Below are 25,770 nucleotides of genomic sequence, written 5' to 3'. Positions count from 1 at the left end.
CTGCTTAATATACTTTGGGATGTATCCAGGCATTATATTAAACTATACAGGATTAAAGTCCCTCATTCTTATTCTGTGCTCCTTGTGTTTGGATTGTTTAAATAATCTATAAAGACAGGTTGAGTTATATTATGTGCTACAGAAAACCTATGTTCTGGGCAACATAGGTTTGTTTGGTCTTCCTTTGGTCTTAAAGAGTTGGTGAAGTTCTAAAATACAGACAATGTCTTCCTTACCCCTGTATTCTGAATTACCTTAATCCCAACCTGCTCAGCTTTGTTCTTATCTCTAAATATCAGGTTATACATGTATAAAACAGCTTCTCAAAATCTAGAAATAACAATTACGGCTCCGGACTAAATGTGACTGTTATAAGAGCTTACAATCTAGGTTCCAGTTTTCTTATAAGTATTTTCTAAATGATATCATATAATATTTGCTTTTTTGTTTCTGGCTTATTTTGCCTCACCAAATGTCCCACAGGTTCATTCATATCGTTGTGTGCGTCACAACTTAATTCTTTTTGAAGCAGCACAATGTTCAATTATATGTATATACCATTGTTCAACAGTCTGCTTCTCAGTAGTGCATCTTTCAGCCACCTCCATCTACTGGGCCTCATGTATAATGTCCCAAGTCAACAGTCCTTCAACACCTCAATTTTAGATAATTTCATTGTTCCCAAGAGAAAGATACCCAATAAACACACCCTCATCAAATAGAAAATCCAAACCTCCCCCTAACTCTTGTCCCTCCCCCCACTGTATACCCCTGGTCTTTTTGGTCCTTTTTGAAATCTGCTTGGTTATTTTTTTATAAATTGTTATTATTTTGTCTGGTTAGTTTCTTTTAAAAATTTCTTAAAACATATAAAAATCGGCTTGTTTTATCCTATATAAATGATAATTCCAATATCTGTGGTCTTTGGTGATCTGATTATGACATTTCTTTTTTGTATTTGCTTACTATTGCTTGGTGTGTTTAGCTTTTTGTAAAAAGATTCATGCTCCTTGGAACATAGGGGTTTTTTTACATCTGGGTTTACAATGTTTTTCATGGAATATGTGTATTTATGTTTGTGCCTGAAGACAGTACTAACCTGGGATAGCTTTCAAATAAGTTTCCAGCTTGAACTTTTTGGAAATGAAGTGTAGTCTTATAGTTGAAAACCCTCAGAGGAAGTATTTTTCTTTCACTATTCGGCAAACATCTAAATGCATAACTAACAATGACCCCGGTTTCTTCTGATCTGAGAGAGCTTTTTTTTTCCCTAGTTCAACCAAGCAGCACTCTGTCTTGCAACATCACAAGTTTTGCCTTCTGCTGGCCATGTATGTGGTTGGCCCATCAAATTCCAGGCTAAGGGCTACCAGAGATGGGCAGATACCTTCAAGGAAGTTAATGCCTCCTGAACTGACTTACCTCCCTGGATTTACATATTTTATGGGTTATGTCTTGCCATAAACTGGAAATTGTTGCTCAAAATATAGTAACAATCCAGGCTTCTAACATAAGAGACTTTGTTATCCTTTAATATCAACTGATTTCCTTTTCTGTAAGTTTTGAGGGAAAAAACTTGCCTATATTTAGGGATCTATGGCAACTTGTTACCACTGACTTCTTCATTTAATTTTTTTCACTATATACCAGACATAGTATATATTTAAAATAGCAAAAGCATTGATCTTAGCAATATATTACCTTCCATCTCATTTGCACAGCCAAGGATTGGCTTGAGAAAGCAGTGTCCACCACATCCTCCCCCTACCAAACACACACACACACACACACACACACACACACACACATCACCATTAAACTCACCCCTAATATGCTAAAAATAAACACAAATCTAATTAAAAGCCATGTGCTTGCTCTGCAAACACAGCTTCAAGATAAATCTCTTGGCCTCCCCTTTCAACCAGATTGCCATCCCTAAATATTCTAAACCCTCCCTTATAAAAATTTTGGAGCTTACTCAGTTCTTTCTGTTTCTTCCTTCAAATTCTCCAAAACCTTGGTTGTTGGATTGCCCTACACTACTGATTTTGAATCAGTTATTTTTGATTCTGTGGAAATCTTAATTCCCTGTTCTCTTACATCCACAAACATAAGGCTTTTTCCCCAAATTTCCATTCTCTTAGTGCAGTTTCTTCCACCCCCAGTGCGGCTGTCATCCCACAGATCTTACCTAATTCTAAAGGAAGATATTTGTGGCAGATTCCTTTGTATTATGTCAGAATTGAGTTTTCTTCATTTCATATAAGACAGCTTTGATTTTACTTGACTCTTTCCTCAAAATCTAGGGCCATCTCTGTGAAAGTTTCGGGGAGAGAGGACTTTTAACCAGAGCATTGAAGAAAAAGGAAACAATTAGCAGTTTTTCTTCATTGTATACAGTACATGGTAAAAGGACTTTTGCCAGAGCTGCAGAGATCGGTATCTTGGCCCTTTGAATCTTGTGGTTTTAGGTGAGAGTGCACTCTTTAGAAGAGTGATGTCTGATTCCCTTTCATTGACCCAGAGACTATTCTCTACAAACTTTTATTGCTTTTTGAAATAAATAAATAAAAGAGAAATGTTCTTGATATAGAAGTTTGAACATGTATGAAGTAAAAAAATGTTAGTGACCCTAATCTTCATCTGTTTCTTACTTTATAGTTTATGGGTAATCCCTGAATACAATTTGATGTGCTGTTCCAGATATCTCTATCCATCCATCCACTTCCAACATTTTCACTCATTTAATCCTCATGACAGCTCCATGTAGTGGGGTTATTATTGCTCTCATTTTTCAGTACAGAAACTGAGTCACTGAATGTGAGATGACATGACCCAAGTCTCAATCCACCAAGTGGCAGGGCTGGCATTTTAACTCGGGTTGATTGGCTCTAATGCCCTTGCATCAAACTTCTTTGTCAAACTGTGTTAGAAATGTAATGTGAAATTTTGCTGTTATGTGCTTAAATATTTATGACTGTCATATTTTTCATTTAATATACCTTATGTCAAGATGAAGTATCTTTATATATCCTTTAAGCCTTTCCTATTAAATTGTATTTCATAAAATATTAATATTACCATATTGTTTTCTTCCTGCTAATATTTGCTGTAGAATATCTGTTTCCATCATTTATCTTTGAACTTTAAAATATAATTTGCTTTTATTGGTATCTATCAGTCTAAGCTAGATTTTCTTTTTATCTCAGCCAAAGAATCACTATTTGTCAACAGAAATTTTGATTCATTCACAGTTATTGTGTTATGGATTTGTTCTTAAATCTTTTGGTATAAATCTTTCTTTTTTAACATTTTTTATTGTGAAAGCAAGAAATTTCTAAGTACATTTTAACAAATTGTTATAGAACATATTTCACAGTTTGGTATGGATTTCAGATGGAACCCATACAAATAATCCATACAAGTCTTTCTTATTATTTATTTTTTAATTTCTTTCTTTTTTGAATTGAACAAATTATCTTCATTCCATTTTTTTCTCTACTAGTATTGAATTGATAAATTTTATTTTCCTGGGTTTTCTTTAGCAATATTTGTAGTTTAAATGTGCTGATTTTGAAAATCAATCTCTTGAGTAAACATGTATCTGTATTTTTTCACTTACCCGTCCTTTCTCCACATTAACCCTTCAGAGTTGTGATAGATCCTCCACCCAGAATTTGATTTATATGTCATGTTTGACACCATATGACCTCCAAGATATGTTTGTAGGGGGATCAGAGTGGGCTCCAGAGCTGGTCCAAAATGGCTTGAAAAAGCAGGGAAAGGAGAATGGTTTAGCTATTATTGTCGTTAAGGGTTAGGGCCGGAGTGAAGGTTCCTGTGCATTGGCAGGAGTTTATGTGGTTTGAACTTCCTGCCAGAGTCAGAGGAGAAAACAACTGAACTTTTCAATCAGCTTGCCCAGATATGGGCCAGAAGGGAAAGGGAAAGTAGTGGAGCTATATAAAAAGTTAAGTCAGATACTTTATTACCACCTCTCCCATGTTGAAATAGTCTGGGACTTTAGTTTCAGGTTGTTAATTATTATTTTTTCAGTATATACAAAAATGTCTTTTGATTTAAGTAGGCATGTGATTGGTTTTTAACATCTTCATCTTTTTGGAGGGCTCATTTTTCATTTTGCTGGAATACATTTTTAATACTTTCTTTTTCCTTAGGGGGTCTATAGAAGAAACAATTTTTTTATTTTGTTCTTCTACTGAATATTAGTTTTGCTAGATATAGGACTTGATGTTCAAAATAATTTGCTTTAATGATTTTAACCGTATATTCTCTTCCAGCATCTGCTATTGCCAACAAGAACTCAGAACAGTATAATTTTGTTTCTATTTTTATCTCCTCAGACCTGCCTATAGAAGCTTTATTTTTGAGTTCTAAAGCTTCACTTTTTGTTTTCAGGTATTTTAAAAATTATTTTTATTTATTCTGCTTGGTGCTCAGTGGGCCCTCTCAATCTTGTTTCAAACCAACCTTCCTTCCTTCCTTCCTTCCTTCCTTCCTTCCTTCCTTCCTTCCTTCCTTCCTTCCTTCCTTTCTCCCTTCCTTTCTTCCTTCCTCCCTCCTTTCCTCCCTTCCCTTCTTTCTTTCTTGTACTTCCTTTGCTTCTGGAAAACAACTGAGAAATAGTAGAAAATTCTTTGAGAAATGCAGAAAAATCCATTTTTTATTAGCTAATATACCTCCCTTAGGCATTAAACATATTTTCGTTTAAAACACTAATAATACAGATGTACTTTTACACTATATAAAATCAAGCTTCTCAGTGAAATGGTATTTACCACAGTAACCTTTAAATTCCTTCTAAAAATGTAGTTACAATATACACTTTGCTTGTATTGGTTGGTCATATGATATACACTTTTGGTTGTCTGTTTAGTTTTGCTTTTGAGAATACCTCTTGCCTCTGTGGGGATATGGCCCTGATAACAGAACCCATTTTCCATGTTTTTTGTGTATGCATTGTTAGTACATCCAGAATGGATATACCCATAACTTATGTTCCATAAATGGTGGTATCCCGTTTCTCCTGATTCTTCAGCTATTTAAAGCATTGTCCTATGTCTTTGGCCCAAGCACTAATACGACCTGCTTCAGTTTGTAAGTAAATGCCAACCACACCAAATGCTTAGGTCAAGTTAGGGTCAGGGAGAGAAGTCAAAATGTCATGTTGCCCCATGCATGATACCTTAGCTAATTACATGCTTATTTACTCCATGGCCTTCCTGCTCTTAATTTCTTCAGTCTGGTTAGGACTGTTTGTAAATACACATTTTCTTTTATTTCTAGGGGTCTGGGCCCAGACACTCAACTTGAACATTATCCATTGCCCTATCCATTTAAGCCTCTTACATCTTGGGTATCCATGTCAGATTTTACTTGAAAACAAGTGAATTTCGAAATGAGCCTTTATAGGTCACTCCAAACATGACCTTGTATTCACTATTAATTTTATTCCATGAGCAGCCTACCAGTTACTTGTATTATGCTTTGCATTTTGTACATTCTTATTTATGATGATACTCATGCATGTCAAGTGATCAGTTTCTGAGAGGCAGTGATTAAGAAGAAAACTTTCAATTAATATCAGAAGGGGATTTAAGCGGACTTACTGGTAATGAGTTGAATTTATAAAACTATTTTCTTCCCATAATGAAAACTGATGTTGTCCATCATTTACCTTGATCTAGTGTTATTATACCTTCAAACATATATGTGATTAGGGACCATTTTAGGAAGAATCTGATTGAGGGCAGTCTTCCAGTCTTGTAAAAGTTTTAGAAATATGCCACACTAGTCCAGATCAGGTTTAGCATGGTAACCCACACATGATATAATGCAACCACTGGCATGGCTGAGACATTGACCTCTCCCAGCATGTGGAAAGCCATGCAATCGGCAGTGTTCTGCCATGCACCACAAGCAACATTGGAGGCAACAGGGAGGCGATTTTCTATTATTTGACTGGGGTGGGTGGAATAATTTTAATTGCTAAGAAATTGCATTTTCATTGTAAAGCAATTCAAGTTATAGCAGATTCATAATGCAGCTATTGTAAAAATGACATTTCAGTGACATTTCTGTGAGAAGAACATGGTGATTTTGCAAATGACATGGTGAGGGCCTAGCAGTTACGTGAATAACACATTTTCACACTACGTGTGCTGGGAGCATAAATAATGATGATGGCAATAATATTAATAATAACTGCATTCCACGAGAGGAACCTTTTTATCTCTGCAATTCCGGAGTTCTGTAACTCACACCTATCCACTTTTCACTCCACTTAAATAATTGGTCTTGATGTGTTTTGATGGAAGGGAACCGAGAAGGCAAGTGGTTGTCCAATTCTGTAGCAAATTAATGGAAAATGTAGAACTGGAATTGTCTTTTCTATGTTCTTTTAAAAACTCTTTTGGGATGACTCACCAAAATGAGAATCATGTAAGTACTGGAAGTTATACTGTTCTGATTTTATCATGGATGTATTTCCACCGGTTTTCCAGGTGGGTTGTAGGTGAGCAACTAGCATCTTCTCTCTCCATGTGTATAAAAGAAAATATAGCATTGTTTTGTCTCAGGATGAACTGAGTTGATCATTTCAAATATGTTTATAGCATACTCTAATAAGTTAAACAGGTAAGCAGCTTTCGTTAGCCTGAGGGCATATTGTTCCCACAGCGGATATGTCATCTCCATTTTATTTTCACAATGTCATTATCATGTCATTAATATAGAAGATTTCCATTTTTTTCTCTACATATATTTTAAAAGAAAAAGAGCTCCTCAGAAACTCTATTGTCAGCGACTGAAAATAAGGACGAGAGTGACGGCTGTTGGTAAGCAAGATCCATGTGATCAGAGTTTTTCCATGAGGATCACCAGTGCCATTTATTAAACACCCTACAAGCCAGAGGTCAAATTTGCATTTATTTACACACCCTTTGACAAAATGCCCCAGCCATTTATTTTGTTGATTTCATCTCAGTGCATATGAATTCAATGACCTTCTCAAATTTAAGAAATTGGGATCATAGCCTAATTACTTGTTACCGATACTTTGAATTTAGGTTGGATTCATTGTATCTGATCTACTGCAAAGCATGTTGAAGCTGAGACTTTTCCTCAGGCTTGTGGGGAGTGCAGCTAGGGCAATAGCAGCATTCAGAGATTCCAGTTTGCAGCCATTTGAAAGATATGTGCCTCAGCCATTTACTTCCTTTTGCATTAAGTTGCCATCAGAACAAGAATTTCAATGTTGCTTTACTGTTATTATTTAGTAAATAAATGTCTTTTGTCTTTTGTGAAAGGAGGGTAGGTTTAGGAAAATTTAAATTAAAATTTAAAAGAAAGATGTTTCTTTGCTTTAAAAATAAACCACTTACTCTTTTTATAAATGCAATTTTCTTTACTGGGCAAAGAATATATGATTCCGAGTTAATTCCATTACTGATCTGCTGCCACACTGATTACCAGAAAGCTAATGAATTCTTCTGTTTCACAGGCTATGATTTACAGCTTGTTTGGATTGCCTGGTCTCGTGATGTCAAACCTTCAATCAGAATTCTATGGTCTGACATCTTCATTTCCACATCTTGCAGGCAGTACCTCTTACTTTCTGCCAAGACAGGGAACCCATACCTCTTTCAGCATTCACTCAGATGACTAAATGGCAAGGTGTGTCAGTGCATGTTAAAGCTACAATGCAAATTTGCCTCAAAACATTGACATTGTAACATCTGCAGAGGAGTCGTCACCATGTCAATAACAATAAGTAATACTGCCATTTCTCTCCCATTGCTTCAGCTGAGAGAGCACTGTTAGAGAGCCAAAATGGCAAAGAGTTGACTATATTTCATCCCGGTTTCTGTGAAAGGTCACTTGCAAAATAAGGAAAATATAGAAGTATATTCAGATATTTAAAGGCAAATACTCACTGTGGTGACTGAACAAGACCTAGAGTGAAGTGGAGATGCTGTCTGAGGCTTGGATGAGAAAAATTATGAAACAAACATATATAGAGAAAACAAAACGCCCACCTCATCTTTAGGCTCCTGATATGGCTATTAAAGTGAGTGATGATAAGTGATAGCCGAGACAAATGAAGGGGTCAGACATCATTGAAAACGTTTGCTCCCCTGCCAGTCAAAGGAGGGAAAAATAAAGAAGCAAAAACCTGTGTTTTCAGAACTGGAACAGTCAGCCACTCCAAAAGATACAGTGAAAAAGAGCTGTCAAATCGGGGGACTGTCCTCCTGGAGACAAAACCTCCTCCCAGCTGACACCGTTAATGGGTGCCCGGCTGCATGAGGAGACAGACATCAAAGGGAGCTGCTAGAGAGTACCGAGTAGCACCTACAGACGCCACCTCGAGGGTGCCATGTGAGATCTCTGGGGTAGCAGCCCCTTGGCACTAAGCAGCTCACTTCCCACCTATGGATACTTTGGGGAAGACCCAGAAAGTCAACCACAGTTCCTGTTGGAAGGAATGTCAATAACACCTAGTTCTGAGCAGGCTTGGAATTCGGCAGAGGCTTCTCAGGGGTGACATGGGAGAATGAGAGCTGAGTGGCACCCAGACCCCACTCCCACGTTGAGCCCACCAGCTCCAATTCTTAGCTCACATTTTATTTGTAAAAGAAGTCTGCAGCTGGTTCGTAAGCTTCAGCTCCAGTTCCACCCCCCATTGCATAGAAATCTAGACCAGAGTGGGGAGGTGACTTACCTAAGGTCATGGTATGGGGTTAAATACAAGCAATTAATAATAGGCGAATTATTTTGCCTTGTTGAGAGAGTAATCGTGGATAAGAGATAGAATTCAGTGGCTGGTCAATTAATGGATTGGATGGTAACAGAAAAGCCACATTTTAAAAACTGAAGTTCATCTGCCACCATCCTTGCTATTTACTATTACTATTTACTATTTAGCCAGAGAAACGTCATTTTCAGCTGGAATCTTGGATAGGCCACCTATACAAACAGAAAATTCCTGTCCTGGTGACATATTTCTCACTATGAAGTGGCACCGAGGAGCACAGAACTATTTCCCATATCTCAGGTGTTTCATCAGAAGGGGTCATTTGGGCACCAGAAAAAAGAATTCTGTCCTTGGTAACCTGTTGGTTGTGATGCAATATCATGTGACGTCATCATTGGCTCTGAGCCGCCCTAGGTTCAAAGACCACCCTGGACAAAGAGCAGAGGTTCTCTGCCCGAGCTCCCCAGCCTGGGCCGACTGTGAGTCTAGGGGTGAGGGGGATTTGTACCCTAACAAGTCACACCCATCTCTTTCTTTTGACCTCAGATTCCCGATATGTCCAAGGGATGCCCCTGATTTCACCTCCTGCAAACCCCTGCTCTCTGTTGTCTGGTGTCCTTTATTCTTGCAGGGACAGCAGCTGCTGCCAGCCAGCCCACAGCACCATTCTGAGATGCCTCGGGTAACAGCTGGAACGCTCCCAAGGGCTGCTTCTACACCACCGAATTTGGTCCCAAATATCTCCCACTTCATGGAAAATCCGTAAATATATTAAAGAAATACTGCTGCAGACCTGGAAGTCCCCAAATTGACCAAATATTGATGTGAGAACTGCTCACACCACTTATTTTCAGTCTACTAAATCAATTTGTGGGGGTGAGTATTTTCCACATTAATGTATCACGTTTTTCTGAAGCTCAAATTGAGGTCACAGATTAGATGCACTCACTGAAATATTGCAGCCTTCTTGTGTAGGAAGAGGAAATATTCTTGCTTCTCTTTAAATTCTGACTTTTTTTTTTCTCCCCCTTACTCCTCCACCTGCCACCTCCTAGAGTTCAGAGATGTAGCACTGGGGGGGTTAAATAAAGGTGCTATGCCTTTAAAACCAGTGAAAGCAAAGGGGTTGTAATAACCCAACAGGATCTCGGTCCATCATAACATTTAATCTGCATTCTCTCTCACTTCCTAATCGCTACCTCCATTCCAGCTGTGAGCAGAGAGGGTGGGCGAGTGGGGCATTCCAGATAAGTGCCCGGAAAACAAGTTTGCCTTACAGCTGCTGAGCCCCAACCACGCGGCCACGGCGCCCTATGGCAGAATCCAATCACGTGATCCCATCAACCAAAAAAGAATCACCCCTAATACTAATATCTCTTCTCCTCCATTGTTGCTGGTCGCTATGGTGCTGCATTCGACTGTGAAGAATTCACCGCCATTATTACCCTCCTGTCTCTCTCTCTGAAATGTGATCTAATTGCAGAATCCACACCTGTTCCACAGTTCAATAGATTCAGCTTTGATGGAGGCAGACTTTCAAATAACACACACACACACACACAAACATGCACGCACACTTGTGCACATGCACACATAGGCAATTACCCAAGAGTTCAGTTGGGGCCAAAAATAAATAAATTAATAAAGAGGGTGAGTTTATCAGAAAATAATATTATGAAGAGGAGGAGGGAATAAAAAAAAAGGCTGTGTTTTGTGGTCACTGGAAGATTGCTGATGGGTGCATAAATAAGGCATGCTGGAACATCTGTTCTTTGTTGTGCATTCAGCTTTTTAATGTGTTCAAAGAGCAGCTCTGACGCATCGCTGACTACCACTCCCCATCCGAGCAACATTTTACCAGAAAATAATAAACCTTCCTGGTGGGGTGCAGGGAGCCAAGGCATTCGGGCAATGCCATTAATTTGGAAATATCTCTTTTTCTGGGATTTTAAAATCTCTCTCCCTTTGAACATTGCACAAATTTGGGACCCAGCCTAGCATTCCTATCAGCCTAACCATTAAATCAGTCTGAATATCTATTCAACCTTTTTTTTTTTTGTCAGCAAATGAAAGGGGGAGCCCAGTCAAGTTCAAGTTTATATACATTTTTTTCTCTGCGCTTAATTTTATTAATGTGAGCTCCCATCTATTGGGATTATTTTTTTTACACATTCCCAGTATTTATTTGTACTGATAAAATTCAGAGGCAGCTGAGGCCCCTGACAGTTGAACAATATTGGCTGGTTATTTTGATACAGTGTGGTAGGCAGCAAAAGATTAAAAAACGGAGCATCCTAAACTGAGGAAAACCAGCTTGAATTCTAAAATAAAATTTTAGCAGCATGAATTTCTCTTGCCATAGGCTATGAGGCTACTATGAATTTCAGATGCATTTCCTGAGCTGTCAATGAGGTGGAAAGATGAGATTGGCATTAGGAAGATTTGTTGCAGCCCCATTCAAAGTAATTGCAATTGAAGGTATAGCGACATTAAACTGCCACCCAAGAAGAGCTTTTTTATGTATGTATAGTATAGAAATGGCTGGCCAGACAATCCTGGGACAAGGATGGGAATTTCTTTATGCAACTTTATTTGGCTTTTACATATCTCCCCTTTTTTTTAGGTCACAGCCCTAAGGCAATGCAATACCAATTAGCTGCTAGAGGTTGCTTCCATAATGAGCTTGACTAAGTCTTGTGAAAGGGAGGCAGGACCTATGGGTACAGGGCTGTTATTTACAGTCTTTTTCACATCTCCTCTTTGTAGTCTTGGCATCTAGACTCTGGTCTTCTTAGTCTTGTCTCAGTTAACCCTTTCCCACAGGGTAGTTACCGTTTGATCTATGACAAGGTGTGGTGGCAGTGGGGGTTGGTCACCAGCAGCCTCAGCCTCTGGGAAGCATTTTGAGTACAGCAACTCACTGTTGCTATGATGCCACAGCAGAGATGTTAGTGGTTTAGTGCATGGCTCTTTTTTTTTTTTTAAATTCACCCTTTGGTTGGCTTTGCTTGAACCCTTTTGGGATGATTTGGGGGTTTGCGATGTTCAGTATCAAGATAATGTAAATGAAAAATACTGGATTTATCACAGGCTGGACCTAAAGATGTTATATTTAAGTGTTTCTTTGCCACTTAAAAATCCCACAATGACAACTTTATAAATGGCCAACTAAAGTGACCATTTTCCAAGAGTGCTTTACTCTGTACTTTTGATACCTTCAGCATGGAAATGAATGATGATTGATGGACAGCTGTCCAAAATTTAAGTCATAAGACTTATCTTAAAACCAGAAGGTATATTTTGCCAATGTATAGTCAGGATATAGTATATACAAATTTATTGCATGTAACAATGGCTCAATTAATGAATTTTCATCATAACAGAACTTGAAAAGTTATTCTATTTATATCAAACAACTCCTTTTTTTTTGTATAACAAGTTTTTAGCCCCCAAACCTTGTAAATAAATATGCTATAGGGAGTGATTTCAACTTTACAGTTTCAGGCAAAAACAATTACCAGTTTATACAACCCAATAGTTTCTAGTCAAAGAATATTGTGTGGAACAAATTTGAATTTCATGTCATGTTTGGATGAACCCCCAAAGTTTTGCTTTGTGTACATAAGCCAAGTGAAAGGGAGAAAGAGGTAATATTTTCTATGATGCTATATCCCCATTTTTCGAATGTCAACTTTATCATGTTTGTCAGTGTTTCAGAGAAAAACAATTATCATCAAGACAAGATTATGTGATCGTGATATTGCTAACCTACTGAAAGTCTGTCATCTGGCTTTCCAGCACCTTCCAAAGAAAGGCTGCCTTCTGTAGAGGATGCTGTGATTCACTGTCATGTTTCCTGTTAGCATTGAAGGATTTATTACCACAATAATTGGAGGTGCCATCCAATGAGCCCTCAACTTATAGCCCTCTCTGGGAATTGCCCTCAGTGGAAAAGAACCGTTTTGCTCAGCTATTGCTGCAATCCCAGAGGCAGCCTGAATCCAACAATTTGCAAAGTGGGAGTGTTAAACCCTGGTCTCTTTGTTCCAACTCACAGTAATTCTGAAGAGCAATCCCAGCTTCAGAACTCTGAATGGAGTTGGCTGACAACTTTGTTGAGACTACCGAATTCTGCTTCCTTAATCCTGAAAACCCTCCCTAATCAATTTTCTGCATGTTAATCTCTGTTTCAGAATCCTTTACCTGGGAAAGAAACTCAACCAGCTAAACCTTTTCACTCCTTTTCCAACAGCTGCCACAGATTCATCTTTAATGAATAGAATAAGCCTTCATTATCTTACCTTTGGATATAACTACATTTATTTACTTTTATATTATTATTCATTACTTATATAAACTTGTTTCCTTGTTCAATTGATGCACTTTTTTATCTTTGAAATTATTTCATTATCTTGGATTGGGATGGAATGCACCATAATTTTCCCCATTAAATTTCATGGAAATATTGTTCATTTAAATGTCTTCACACAATAGTAGGGCTTTAGAAAAAAATTAAAATAGTTAAGTGAGAGATGGTTGGTGTTATTGGCTGTATCAATCAGAATGCTCTCAGCTGCAAGTAACAGAATATCCAACCCAAAGTGAAATAAACAATAAGGGAAAGACATCCTCTCAATTAGAAAGAAGTCCAGAAGTAGCAGAATTCCAGACCTACCTAATTCAGTAGTTCAATAATGTCATCAAGGATCTGACTTCCTTCCAGCTTTCTATTCCATCATCCTCAATATGTCGGCTACACTTCATGGACTCACAAGATGGCTGTCACTACAGTAGGCACCAGCATTGAAGGCCAGAAGAGAAGAGAACATGGTCCTTCCTTGGGTCTAACTTTGAAGAACAAGGAAGACTTCCTCAGAAGCTCCTTCAGTAGACTTCACTCATGTCACTCTGGCCAGAATTTCTGTCAAGTATTCATCATTAGACCAATAACTGGCGAGCCAATTACCATAATTGGCTCAGAATAATGAGTATTCACCTCTGGGAGCTGAGAATGCACCTCCCCTCTTGAAGCCCAAGGCAGTCCAATACTGAACAGAGCATGAATTCCGTCTGTGAGGATGAAGGGGAGAATGGCTATTGGTAGGCCATGAATGATAGAAAAGCCAATGGACTTTTCTTGCCAAGGATTCTTGCCCCTGTTATTTGACTTATAGTAACTAATTTATGGCTTAAACATAAGCACGATTCAGACATGGTTTTATGAGAATTATTTTATAAATTCTTTATAAGTAAAAATTATTATATATGCTTTATTGTTTGTGTGTGCATATAAATGCATGGATGCATATACACGACCATATACCAAAGCTCTGATTGTGCGTGGACTACACTTACAGGGTGCAATAATATCAGGCTGAAAAATGCAAATTTCTGGAATGATAGACACTTTTTTAAAGGTTGTTGAATATAAATAAGTTATTTACCTATTTTATTGAATTTAATGTGCTAACATTGTGTAGATATAAGATTAAATATTTACTTATAATTTATAAAATATTTTTCTTATCATAAAATAATTCATTCTCAATCCAGAAATCTTTAAAAGTCTGGGAGACATTAGTTATGTTATTTTTTTTTCCTGCAAAGCTCATTAAAGTCCAAGGAAATTTAAGTCAGCAGTAATTCAAATGTCCAGGGATGACCTCTTCATATGCTCATCATGTATTTTTCCTAAAAAAAATGTTTTCACACAGCATATACACTCAGTGCTTTATGTCCTATAGAGTTGCACAGGATTGTAATCTGGCATATACCATAACATTATGTTTTTAAAATTTTAGATATGTCATTATTTTAAGTGAATAATTGAGGATTCACAATGTGATTTAGAATGGCTGTATAGTGTTCACTTATGTAGAAGTAACAATCAGATAATCAATATATTGTTGAATTTTTTAAATTTTATTTTTAGCTATTAATATATATTAATGTTATGAGCACATGTGGGCAAATATACTTTTTTGGCACTGAGAGCATTTATTTAAGAATCATTTCTTGAAGGGGAACTATTGGATCAAAGGACATTCACATTTAAAATAAATCTGAGACATATTTCCCTTGTTGCAATCTTCCAGAAAAATTTCTCTCTGTCCTCACACCTTTACCAGCACTAGGGATAGATGATTTTAAAAGCTTCAGAGGGTAAAATTTGAGTCTCTTTTTTTGTGGATTTATGAAAAATCTTGTTTATTTATTTATTTTAAATAAAATTAGGGTTTTTTTCCTAAAAATAATGCATGAAAATGGTTTAAAAGTAAAAACTGCAAGAAAGGAATGCATGAGAAGTACAACTATGCCTTACCTCTGTCCTTTGTCCATCTAGTCTAATTTTCTTCTCCAGAGATGAGCAGTTGTTTCAGTTATTTATTGCTGCATAACCATTCACCCAAAACCTTGTGGCTTAAAAAGATATTTATTTTATTTTTCCTCATTCTCTGGGTTGGCTTAATGGTTCCATTGCTAGATTTGTCTGGGCTTATTCATTAGGCTGCAACAGTTGTAGGTTCAGCTGGGCTGGAAAATCAAAGATGGGCTTGCTCACGTGTTTGGCAGCTGATGCTACTTGTCAGCTGGGGAGCCTCAGTTCTCTACTTGGTCACTTAGCCTCCAGTATGATCATATAATGGCTTTTTCAGAGTATGGCAGTCTCAGGATTCCAAGAGGGTAAAAATGGAAGTTACTAGGTCCATTAAAAACTAGTCTCAGAAGTCACTTAACATTATATTTGTTGTATTCTATTGGTCAAAACAAATTAGAATGCCAGCCTAGATTTAAAGGGAAGGAAATAGATTTCACCTCTTGAGAAAAGGAACTTGAGCCAAGGGACTAAGTTTTGGCCAGTGGCATGTAAGTGAGCAGGCCCCAGGGGCAGATGTGATCTTAAAGGAAGGAGACATGCCACTCCTTCAGTTTTGTTCTTTCTGCTGTTAGGAGTGTGACCATAATGATTGAACTCCAACAGCCATCTCAAATCATACTAGTGAGAGCAAGATGAAAGAAAACTGGGTCTCTGATAAATTATTGAACTGCTATATGAATATTATGTACCATCTACATAAGAAAATAAAATGTTGTGGGTTTACGGCCTTATCAGTTTGAAATTTTTGTCCCACAGGTGGCCAATGCAAAACCCAGCTAATACAACATCTTTTCTTTTTCAACATTTCAGGATTGATTTATTTGAACTGTATCTCATGTCTTTAGAATATATTTGGATTTTGCTTTAGATACAACCCAACACACTGTTTACTCTTTAAGGATGAGTTTATCTCACTTACATTTATTGATATATCAGAGAGATTTAGTTTCAGTTCTTTCATCATTGTTTTTGTGTTGTACTTAAATTTTATTGCTTTTTAAAAATAAATTTTCACATACTTATGTTTATTTATTTTATATGTTTTTTTCTTAATATTTGGAGGTTTGTGTTTTTGTTCTAGGTGTAGCACTTGTAAATAAAACTTTATATAACACATGTAACTTATTATTTAGACTATACACATACATACACATACACATTCAATATAAATATACACATTTTACTATGACTATATATATTCATATATTCTACAATGAAGTATGTTAGAATTAATATATTTCTAATTGCACTTTCTTCTGTCTACACTCAAATTTAGTTTATTTTTTTCTTAATGCCTCCTATTATATGTTTAAGTATAGTTAAACCTCTATTATGTGATAGATTTTCTTCATCATGGTAAGCATGTATCCTTCACCAGGAATCTGTGAATCTGATCAAACGTCTTTTTGTTATAATGAGCCAGCCTTTGTGTGACCAATTTATGTTAGGAATTGAAGTTCAGATGTGCAAGCTTTTCAAGTAGTCTAAAGACTTCCTTTTATAAAAAGAGATAATCTGCATTTACTTTTTAAGTAAGGCGACTCATACTGAATTTCCTATATCCAAAGTTATTTGGGGGCTAAATAGTGGCACTATCTTACATTAAAGTAAAACCTGATACTATTTGATTTATCTAATAAAGCTACCACAAATCATTCATTAATTTATGAAAAAGAGAAAAGGTATGAAATCTAACAATGGGTGACCATATTTATACTCTATGGTGAAGTATAACCCAAACTATTCACGGTACCAATTAAAAGCCATGCAACCCCTTCCTTAATTTTTTAAAGGTGAGACATGAATTGAAGTGTACCAATTGAGGCATATGATTAACTGTGCCATTGTGCCATTGACTGGCTAAACTTCACTGCCCAGAACTGGTGAGCTATGATTTGGCACTTCACTCCATCCAGTAAATTAGAGATCAAGTGTATTACCAAATTAAAACACACAAAAAAGCTTATGAAGACGAGCCATTTCCAAATAGCCAATGTGTCCCTCGACAGCTGCCCCTGAGTTTCTGTGATATTGGATGCACCTTGATATTAAGAGGGCTGCCCAATTTTTAATGCAAAAGAAAATACCTGACCCAGGAAAAATCTGTAAAGAGATTTATTATTATTTCTTCAGTGAGAAAAGCATTGGTCATTTGTGATGAAAAGTTAAGCTGATTTACACTTGTTAAAAGTAAGTGCGTTACACAAAGCATTAGCCCTCTGAAATATTCCCATAAGAAAAGAATGGATGGTTAGGCTGTAATTCTTACTATATAGCTCCATCATGAAAATTCAAAAAACATTTTAAAGATGCCAAGAAATCCCACCTAAGGAGTTTAGGTTTAATCCAATGCTTCTTTGTTGTGTTGCTTTTTTTTAAGGAGACTTAACCCAATAAACAAATGAGACCTGCTATTCATTCTTTAATTCAATATTTATAGTGTGCCAACTAGATGCCAGACATTATGCAAGGTTCATCGGTACAGGAAAGTCTCTGTTTCCATGGAACTTAATATTCTAATGTTTGAGGCCAATAATAAGCAAGTTAACAAATAAATTTCAAAATAAACTTACTTAAACTAAATGCAGTCTGTGATAAGTTTATGAAGGAAATGTGATAAAGAATAAAAATCAGAATGAGTGATCGGATATATTTTCTCTGATTTTGTGACATTTAAAATGGAAATATACTTTTTTGTATGTAAGGTGGGGTCATATTTCATAACGTTTCCATGCAAGTATCTTATTATTGCATCATTTGTTGACTTTTCTTGTTTGTTTTTTGTTTGTTTTGCTTGTTTTTTTTTTTTTTGGGAAGTGCACGTACCAGGAATCAAACCCAGATCTCTCACACAGCAGCATATATACTCTTGTACCTAATAGAAAGGCAGAACTGAGGGACAGAGAGCCCAAGTTGAAGCTGGAGATGCAGCAGAAACCAGATAACTTGGGGCTTTGTGGCTCATGATTAGGAGTTTTGACTTCATTCTAAATCAAATGAAAAGCAACCAAAGAATACTATTCAAGGGAATGATATGAAATACTTTACGTTTTGAAATAGTATCTTACATTCAATAATGGTTTCCATGTGTGTCCAGCTTTAGTAATTGATTGGGAGGTATTGTCTTTACAGAAATAGAGACAACTTGGGAGGACCTGGTCTGTGGAAGAAGATCAATGTTTCTGATGAAACCCAAGTGAAAATGTCAAGTAGATGGTTGGATACATGCATCTTCAGTGCAGAGGAAAAGTTTGATCAGGAAACAAAATTGAGGAGTTGACAGTATATTAACGAGGTGAAAATGGTTGAGATCATCTAGGGATGGGGGATGAACATAGAAGTGAGTCCAGGACTGAGCTCTACAGAACTTCATCATTTAATGTTTGGAGGCAGAGGAGCCACAAATGAATCTGAAATGAACCAGTGAGTGAAGTGGCAGAAAAAACAAGGATATGTGATATCACAGAAGGAGAATTTTTCAAAATGGAGGGAGTGGCTGTCTTAGAAGTATAGCACTTGAAGTTCAATTAAGCAGGACCAGAAACTATCCATTGGATTTGGTGATGCAGGAATTGTTTATGGCCTCAAGATCAGTTTTAGGGAAGTTGAGGAGAAATGAATCCACTTTGGGATGGATTCAAGAAGGTCTAGAACATAAATAAGTTGACAAACTGGATGTAGAATGCTTTCTGAGAAGTTTTTCTTGAAAAGGCTAGGCAAATGGGAGGATGGAAACAGATGTGGGGTCAAAAGAGGTTTATTAAAGAAAGACAGCACTAGAGTAGTGTGGAGTGATCCAGTGAAAAGGAAAAATTTGATAGTGTAGGAGACATAGGGAACAATCAAAAGAGAGAAGGAGGTGAAAAGGGATAGAGCCTAGAAGAATCAGTGTCTGCGAGGAATAGAAGTGATTCCTCTATTACAAAAAGAGGGAAGAAAGGAGTGGTTGTAGATACAGTTGGTGTTGTGCATACAGTGGTAAAAAATGGAGGTGTTTTTCTCTCTGATCACTTCTCTTTTCACAATTAAATATGAGGAATGGTCATCAGCTAAAGGCAAAGGGATGTAAGGACAGAATGCTTTTATCAGTTTGGATTCAGTCAGAGAGACAGAACTATTATGGGTGATAAAAAATAAAGGATTTATTTCACAGTTGTGGGAATTGGTGGAGAAATCCATGTAAATTTGTTGCCTCTGTATCTGGTATTAGGCTTGAAATCACTTTAGGTTAACAGAGCTGGTAATTGGGAAGGACAGCTAGAAAGCTGGACCTGAAGTGGGAGAGAGCCAGAACAAACTGGAATGCATGAAAACATATCAGAACCCAGAAGGGCAAACTGGAACCCATGTGAGGAAACTGGAACCCATGAAGACAAACTGAATCTCTCACCTGCCTCTTACTACCTTCAAATTTGATGATGAAGAGGGACCTGCAAAAGAACTGGGTGCTCTGAACCATGGAGTTACCTAAGCACCTGGCCCATGACTCAGAGAAGCTGAAGGGAAAGATCCAGTAGAGCTTTAATAGATGTGTCCAGGTGTTTCATGAGCTTCAGGTCCAGGAGCTGGCCCATGCCAACAAAATAAACCAGGAGTTCAGAGACATTGTGTGTGAGCTGCAATAGTGCCTGAATCTCTACACTGACCTTCAAGCCTAATGGCTGCTCCTTCACATCTGTCTCTAAAACTCATGCACATTTCTTAAGGCCAGCTGTAACTTGCTACTGTAAAAGAAAGGACATTCTGGGAAACATATATTTCATGCTTAACTATGTGAGTTCCAGCGAAGCCACCATAGTAATGTGAGCTTAATAAGGAAATATAGTAATATTGCTGGAACTGTCCAGTTGGCTGTTGAGTTTATTAATTTAAAGTGAAATCAATCAGCTCTGGCTTTTTTGTCTAGCAACATTTGTGAGAAGGTGGGATTGATTTTAATGCTGGACCGTGGATTCTGATAAAGAGTAAGTGAAGATAGGAGGGTAAAGAGGGATAGATGACTCAATGTGGTTGAAGAATTGTACAAGATCAGAAACTAGAGTGAGGGATCAGGAAACATAGACATCTAAAATAGGATATTTCATACCAGAGTTGGAGAAATTTTTGGTGATGAGAAGGCACAGGATGTGACTCCCTGGGGTGGTTGAGAAGGAGTTGAGATGAATTGGTCAGGGAACTCAGAAGCTAAGGCCATTTACTTGGGTGTTGAAGTCACAAAAAAATGATGAAAGTTGTGGACATACTGGGGACACTAAGTGAGAAGGGAGCGTGTGTTCCATGAATTAGGGGGTGACTGAGAGAGAACAGAGACCATGGGGGTAGAGGATGGGGAGGATTAACCAATGGTAAGAACTTAAAGGAGCCCTTTTTTGTGGGAAGGATAAGAAGAAATAATTTGGAAGCAGCAAAGGGAAGCTCGGAGGACTACATGAAAGGATTTCTGGAAGCAAAAGTAGAAGTGGAGACATTTGGCAATGGAGGATAAAATGGAACCTTCCATGTACACATGCTATTCTTTTTATAGAAAATGGTTATACCTTGATGGAAGCTTGGATGTGAAGGATGAGAAAAAGAAAGGGTTCAAGAATGATCCGGTACCAAAAGGGGAATAAGAAATGTAAGAAAATAAGAGGTCACTGATGAAGAGAGTTCAAATAGGGTCGAGAGGCTATTTTGGAGTTTACTCTTATACAAGCTTCAGCTAGATACTGCTATTTGTCAAGGTATGCCAAGCCCCAACCTACAGTATTCCTGAAAACCCTAAAGAATGCCCATGGCACTATCTGAGGCTCTGTAAAAGTTTTACTCACAAAATTTATTTTTCAGAAACTTAAACTTCCAGATTTGTCTTATGCCAGATTAGCCCTGAAACTGAGAGGCACCAGTCTCTCCAAGAATATCAACTAGTTGAACCTCCCTATCGTGCAGTCGACAAAAACAACATGAACTTAGAACAAACGGTCATATATTCCTGAATACTGGGAGATGCACCAAATGAGAGGGAAGAGTTGTAACAGAGAAAACAAGATTCAACAAATGATTGCGACTATTGACTCACTCTATTGATATTTTCTTGTTAGTCTTCAGTGTATTGGAATGGCTAGAAGGAAATACCTAAAATAGTGGAATTGTAACCAATACAATACTTTGAAATTTTCTCTAGAAGTACTTGTTACACTGTACTTTGAAATTTATCACTTTTATACATATAGATTATATTTCACAATAAAAGCAGACATTACATTGCGGCATATACTTAAAACTAAAAGTGATGGTAGGGCCAAAATAAAATCTTTATTATTAATCATGCAAACATTATATTGAACAAGCATGTTGTGTTGGGTATAATCATAAAACTACTTTTTAAAAAAAATCTTTTTCCTTTTTTTCTTTTTGCCTTGCCCTTTGATAGAATTTCAGGCAGACCCCATGACTTTCCTAGTCATCTAAAATAATCAAATATCGCTTTTATCTCTCCAAGTCGCAAAATACAAAATCAAGTTTGTAATTATTATTTCCCATCAAATGTAAGAATAATTAACAATCAGGGTTGTAGGGAAAGGAAAGAGCTAAGAAGAAAACAACAGAACATTTCTAAACTGGCATATACTGTTGTGATAATCTAGTTTCCATACTCTTTGGGTTTGTCAAGTTTAAAAGCTGACCATTCTTTGATGATACTTTTTTGGATGCTTTGAAGACTTCCCCAAGTATCTGTCATCTCTTGTGACTTACCTCGCATGTTCTTGACTCAGGTATCTTTTGCTTCTGTCATTGCTCTGGCAACCAAAAGAGCAGATGTAACCTGGTAGCATCTCACTGAAGCTGTACCATACATTCCTTGTTTTTTGCATTGGGAATTTTTTTTATGTTGTTCAGTGAGACGGGAACCCACTTGAAACCTAAGGGAACCCACTTGAAACCCACATGCATGAGAAAGGCAGCAGATGCACCATGGATAAGTGATCTTTCTTCTGTCTCTAATGTGGACAATTCTGAGGCATATTCTATCCTGCTCCCAGAAGGTCATGATGGACTTGAGTCCTAGCTGCCCACAGTCTTGCTCAATAACACATTCTATTGTAGACTTTCCTACAATTGCCTACAATTCCTACATTGCCTGTTCTTTCTCATCTATTACCCAACCCTCTCTTCTTCAACTTTCCAAAATAAGCTACCTGTGAAAACCCAAGTCTCAGGCTCTGCTTTCTAAAGGTAACCCAATCAAAGACACACCACCACTGGGTATCTCCAACCTACAGTTTCCTTAGCATGAATAAATGCATTTTCCCAGATGATCCCTTATTACTCCTGCAGTCTCTTAGAATCCTTTAGTATACTTCCAACCTAGTTTTACTAACGTCTTTTGCCCTCTAAAATATTCTTTAACAATATCAGCTCTCCTCTTTGCAAAGAAGTCTATTTCTGGATGATAGACAACTCACAAATCCTAAGTGGCAAAAAACTGAGCATTCAGGCTGATTCCTACATACCTACCTTTCTTTGTTCTGCTACTCACCATGCTTCCATATCTCAGACTTTTTTTCAGGCATGAGGAAGACATCAACCTACTGTGACATCCAAGCTTAAAGAACATATTTAAGCTTTCCCTAAAACCTGTCCTTTCTTACATTGCATTCACTTTGAGAGCAGGGTAGGATTCACAGCACACCAACAGCTTTCTCTTAAATATTCTCTTTATATATAATTCTTTCATATCTTTTTCACCTTTTTCCTGGGGTAAAGGTGGGTAGCCAACTAAGACTTGTGAAATTTATTAACAAGGACCTTTACAGGTCCTGCAGGATGTCTCACTCCTCAATTTGAAATGTGACCTCTATTGTCTTGAGATCTCAGCCTAAAGTGTCTCCAACTTAATATCATCACATGTACAAAGGACATCAACCTTCTGGGTGCTCCAAGTCTTTGGGATCTCATCACTGGTTATAGAATTGTTGAATCGTAATTCCCTTTTTGTTACACATTGAAGAGCTATAAAAATGGAGCATTCCCTGGGCTTAAAGAAGAACAAGGGAGATTATAAAACTTTAAAGATCATTCTCAATTTTGGAAAAGAATTGATTGGCAGATAGCCACTGAATTAGGGATGTATGGTGGCTATTCTATCTCTCAAGTCCTTTTTTTAGTTCTTTGTTGATGATTGGAAATGTAATCATTCCTTGTGTAAAATTATTTTCGCAAACTTGCTGTAACTTTTTCTGTATTTTGGGCTCTCAGAAGAAAAAAACAAAAACAAGATCAAACTGTTGAAGAGAGAATGGGGAAATAAATGGAGTAATTATGAGCTAGAGTAACAAATACTACTTAGGCTTATACCAATTATTTCTATGAAATTTACAATTTATTGAAAGAGATCTCAATGTTTACATATTTACATATTGATCAGCATTTATTCATATCCAAAGAGAATGCTTTGTAATAAAGATTTCCCACTGATTTAGGGAAAAGTGAATTCCACTAAAATGTTAGATTACTGCTTCATCGCATCGCCTCTTATTTTTACCACCACTAAAACAACAGCTTATGTGAAAGAAAATATTGTACTGTACAAATCTCTTCATGAACAAATGAGCCTGAAACAGAGAGACTTGTCCAGATTCTGTTTACTATGTGACTATTCATGTTAATGTATTGTCTGAAATGAAAGTGAATTTGGGTAACTCTTGCACCAAAGCTGCTGACAAAGATTTATATGATTTCAACACAATGAGTCTATTTCTCTTTGAATAATGACAGTGACTAATGCTGTCTCTGCCTTAGTGGAAGCTTTTATGTGTGTGTGTGTGTGTCTGTGTGTTATACATGTTTTATGGAAGGTGATATTTGGTTTACAGAATCACAGAAGTGGAAAATAAACTTAGAGATGATCTCATCTTTTTCTTTTTTTATTATAATTGAGTACATGGAGGCCAGAGAGATGAAATGAAATGCATTTGGCATATGGCAAAAAAATTGTCTAGAACTCAAGTCTCTTAATTCTAAATCTAGTATCCTTCCCATCCCATCATGCTGTGAAGTATAACAAGAAGTTGTTTTTCTACAACATAAGTTTTCTCTCTGAAATAGACATATGCTGGTCAAAATATGGTAAAGCATTCAAGTTATAAGTGAAACATAGGGGTTTTATTTCCAAAATAAGAAATTGTTCAGCTTTCAGTTTTCGCTTGCTATTTGACTAGTTCTTTCTATCATATTTGCAATCTCACCTGGATTTTGTCAATGTTGAAACAAACCAATAGTGTTTATAGACAAGTGTTTGCTCTGTCTGGTTACCTATAGGTATCACCAGGAACTGATGATTCAGGAAGTCTCCTGAGGCACTACTCTATAAGACAGAGCTTTAGTCCAGATGCACTGTAACGGAAAGAACAATTCTCTACCCTCCCACCACAATCCCCAGTTCTGGATAAGATACAAACATATCTTTATTCTAGTCATTTTCCACTTAGAATTGTAGTGGTATCTACCTAAAAAATGTGATTTTGTACAATATAAAGAGAATATGCCATTACCAAGAGTTTGTGTGTAGCCAGAGAAGGGAAATGGCTTCGTTGGTTGAAGAGACCTTTAGATGCCAGTGGGCCTACAGACATGGTCTGTAAGTTAGAAAATGAAAAAAAGAAACTGAGGAAGTACCACACCACAAAGTGAAACACTGTTTCTGCTGGGGCGGGGGGGGGGGGGGGAGAAGAATCTGTGAAGATTATATTGCATATATGCAAAGGGTTCTTCTTTTGCAACGTAGAGGCAGTCTGCATTGTTTCTGAGAATTATGGCTTCCTCTTGGATAGGACGTGCATAGGGTGAGGGGCTTTATCCTCTTGAACATTACAGAAGGTTAAAGAGATGTATTGCCAGCGTACCTGAATGAAGAAGGAGGACGGGCATTGAGTGTCAACCTGAACCTTGGGATGACCTGATAAGGTAATTTTAGACAAAATATTTCAGATTTGGGGGAATATAAGATGTGGTGTATATAATGCTCACTCTGCCCCACCTCACCCCTACCAACTTAGAAGAGTGCAGGTCACCCACTCCTGGTATAACCAATCCCTATGGATAAGATGGGGAGAGTTCATAAAAGGAGGTCAAAAGCTTTTATAGGGAAACATTAAAATGTCTCTCTCTTTAAGGGAAACACACCTAGAGGTTGGAGACTACTCACAGGGAAACCCTGTGAAGGGTTTAAGGCTTTGTTCCTTCCCTTCAACCAGTGGCTCTCAACTAGAAGGGATTTTGGCCCCCAGGGCCCGTGTGACAATGTCTAGGGACATTTTTCATTGTCATAACTGAAAGGGTTTGCTCCTGGCTTCTAGTGGGTAGGGACCAGAGATGCCACTAAACACCCTACAGTTCACAGGATACCTCCCTACAACAAAGCATTATCCCACCCAAAATGTCAGTAGTGCTGAGGTTGAGAAACCCTGCCTCAATCTAGGAATAGCCGAACTGTGCATCTTAATCCCCCTAGTTTAAGTACTTTTCCCTTGTGGTGTAATTCTCAACCCAGCAGTGGCGTGTGCTCTGCGTGCATTGACTTGTGTTTCTGGTGCTATGGAGGATGATAAGGAAAAGGCAGCATACAGAAACATAC

General features: G+C 37.4%; 2 long non-coding RNA genes across 6 annotated transcripts in view; one reads left to right on the top strand and one right to left on the bottom strand.

Moving 5' to 3' along the window:
- LOC143658045 (uncharacterized) overlaps positions 1-9,134 on the bottom strand; it is a 37,238-nt gene extending 28,104 nt beyond the window's left edge. For both annotated transcript variants that reach the window (XR_013163095.1, XR_013163096.1), the window contains exon 1: positions 8,940-9,134. This is a non-coding gene — a long non-coding RNA (uncharacterized LOC143658045). The remainder of the gene's footprint in view (positions 1-8,939) is intronic.
- LOC143658043 (uncharacterized) lies at positions 9,128-24,986 on the top strand. 4 transcript variants are annotated; one of them, XR_013163094.1, is made up of 3 exons: positions 9,128-9,255; positions 9,408-9,652; positions 24,968-24,986. It is a non-coding gene; the product is annotated as an uncharacterized LOC143658043 (long non-coding RNA). The 4 variants fall into 4 exon arrangements; XR_013163092.1 differs by lacking the exon at positions 24,968-24,986 and adding an exon at positions 13,500-14,039; XR_013163091.1 differs by lacking the exon at positions 24,968-24,986 and adding an exon at positions 12,970-13,150.
- Positions 24,987-25,770: the final 784 nt, after the last annotated feature.

This window comes from Tamandua tetradactyla, chromosome 15 (genome assembly GCF_023851605.1).
Source record: "Tamandua tetradactyla isolate mTamTet1 chromosome 15, mTamTet1.pri, whole genome shotgun sequence".
Classification (NCBI taxonomy): Eukaryota; Metazoa; Chordata; class Mammalia; order Pilosa; family Myrmecophagidae; genus Tamandua; species Tamandua tetradactyla.
This window is presented reverse-complemented; position numbering and strand designations above follow the sequence as displayed.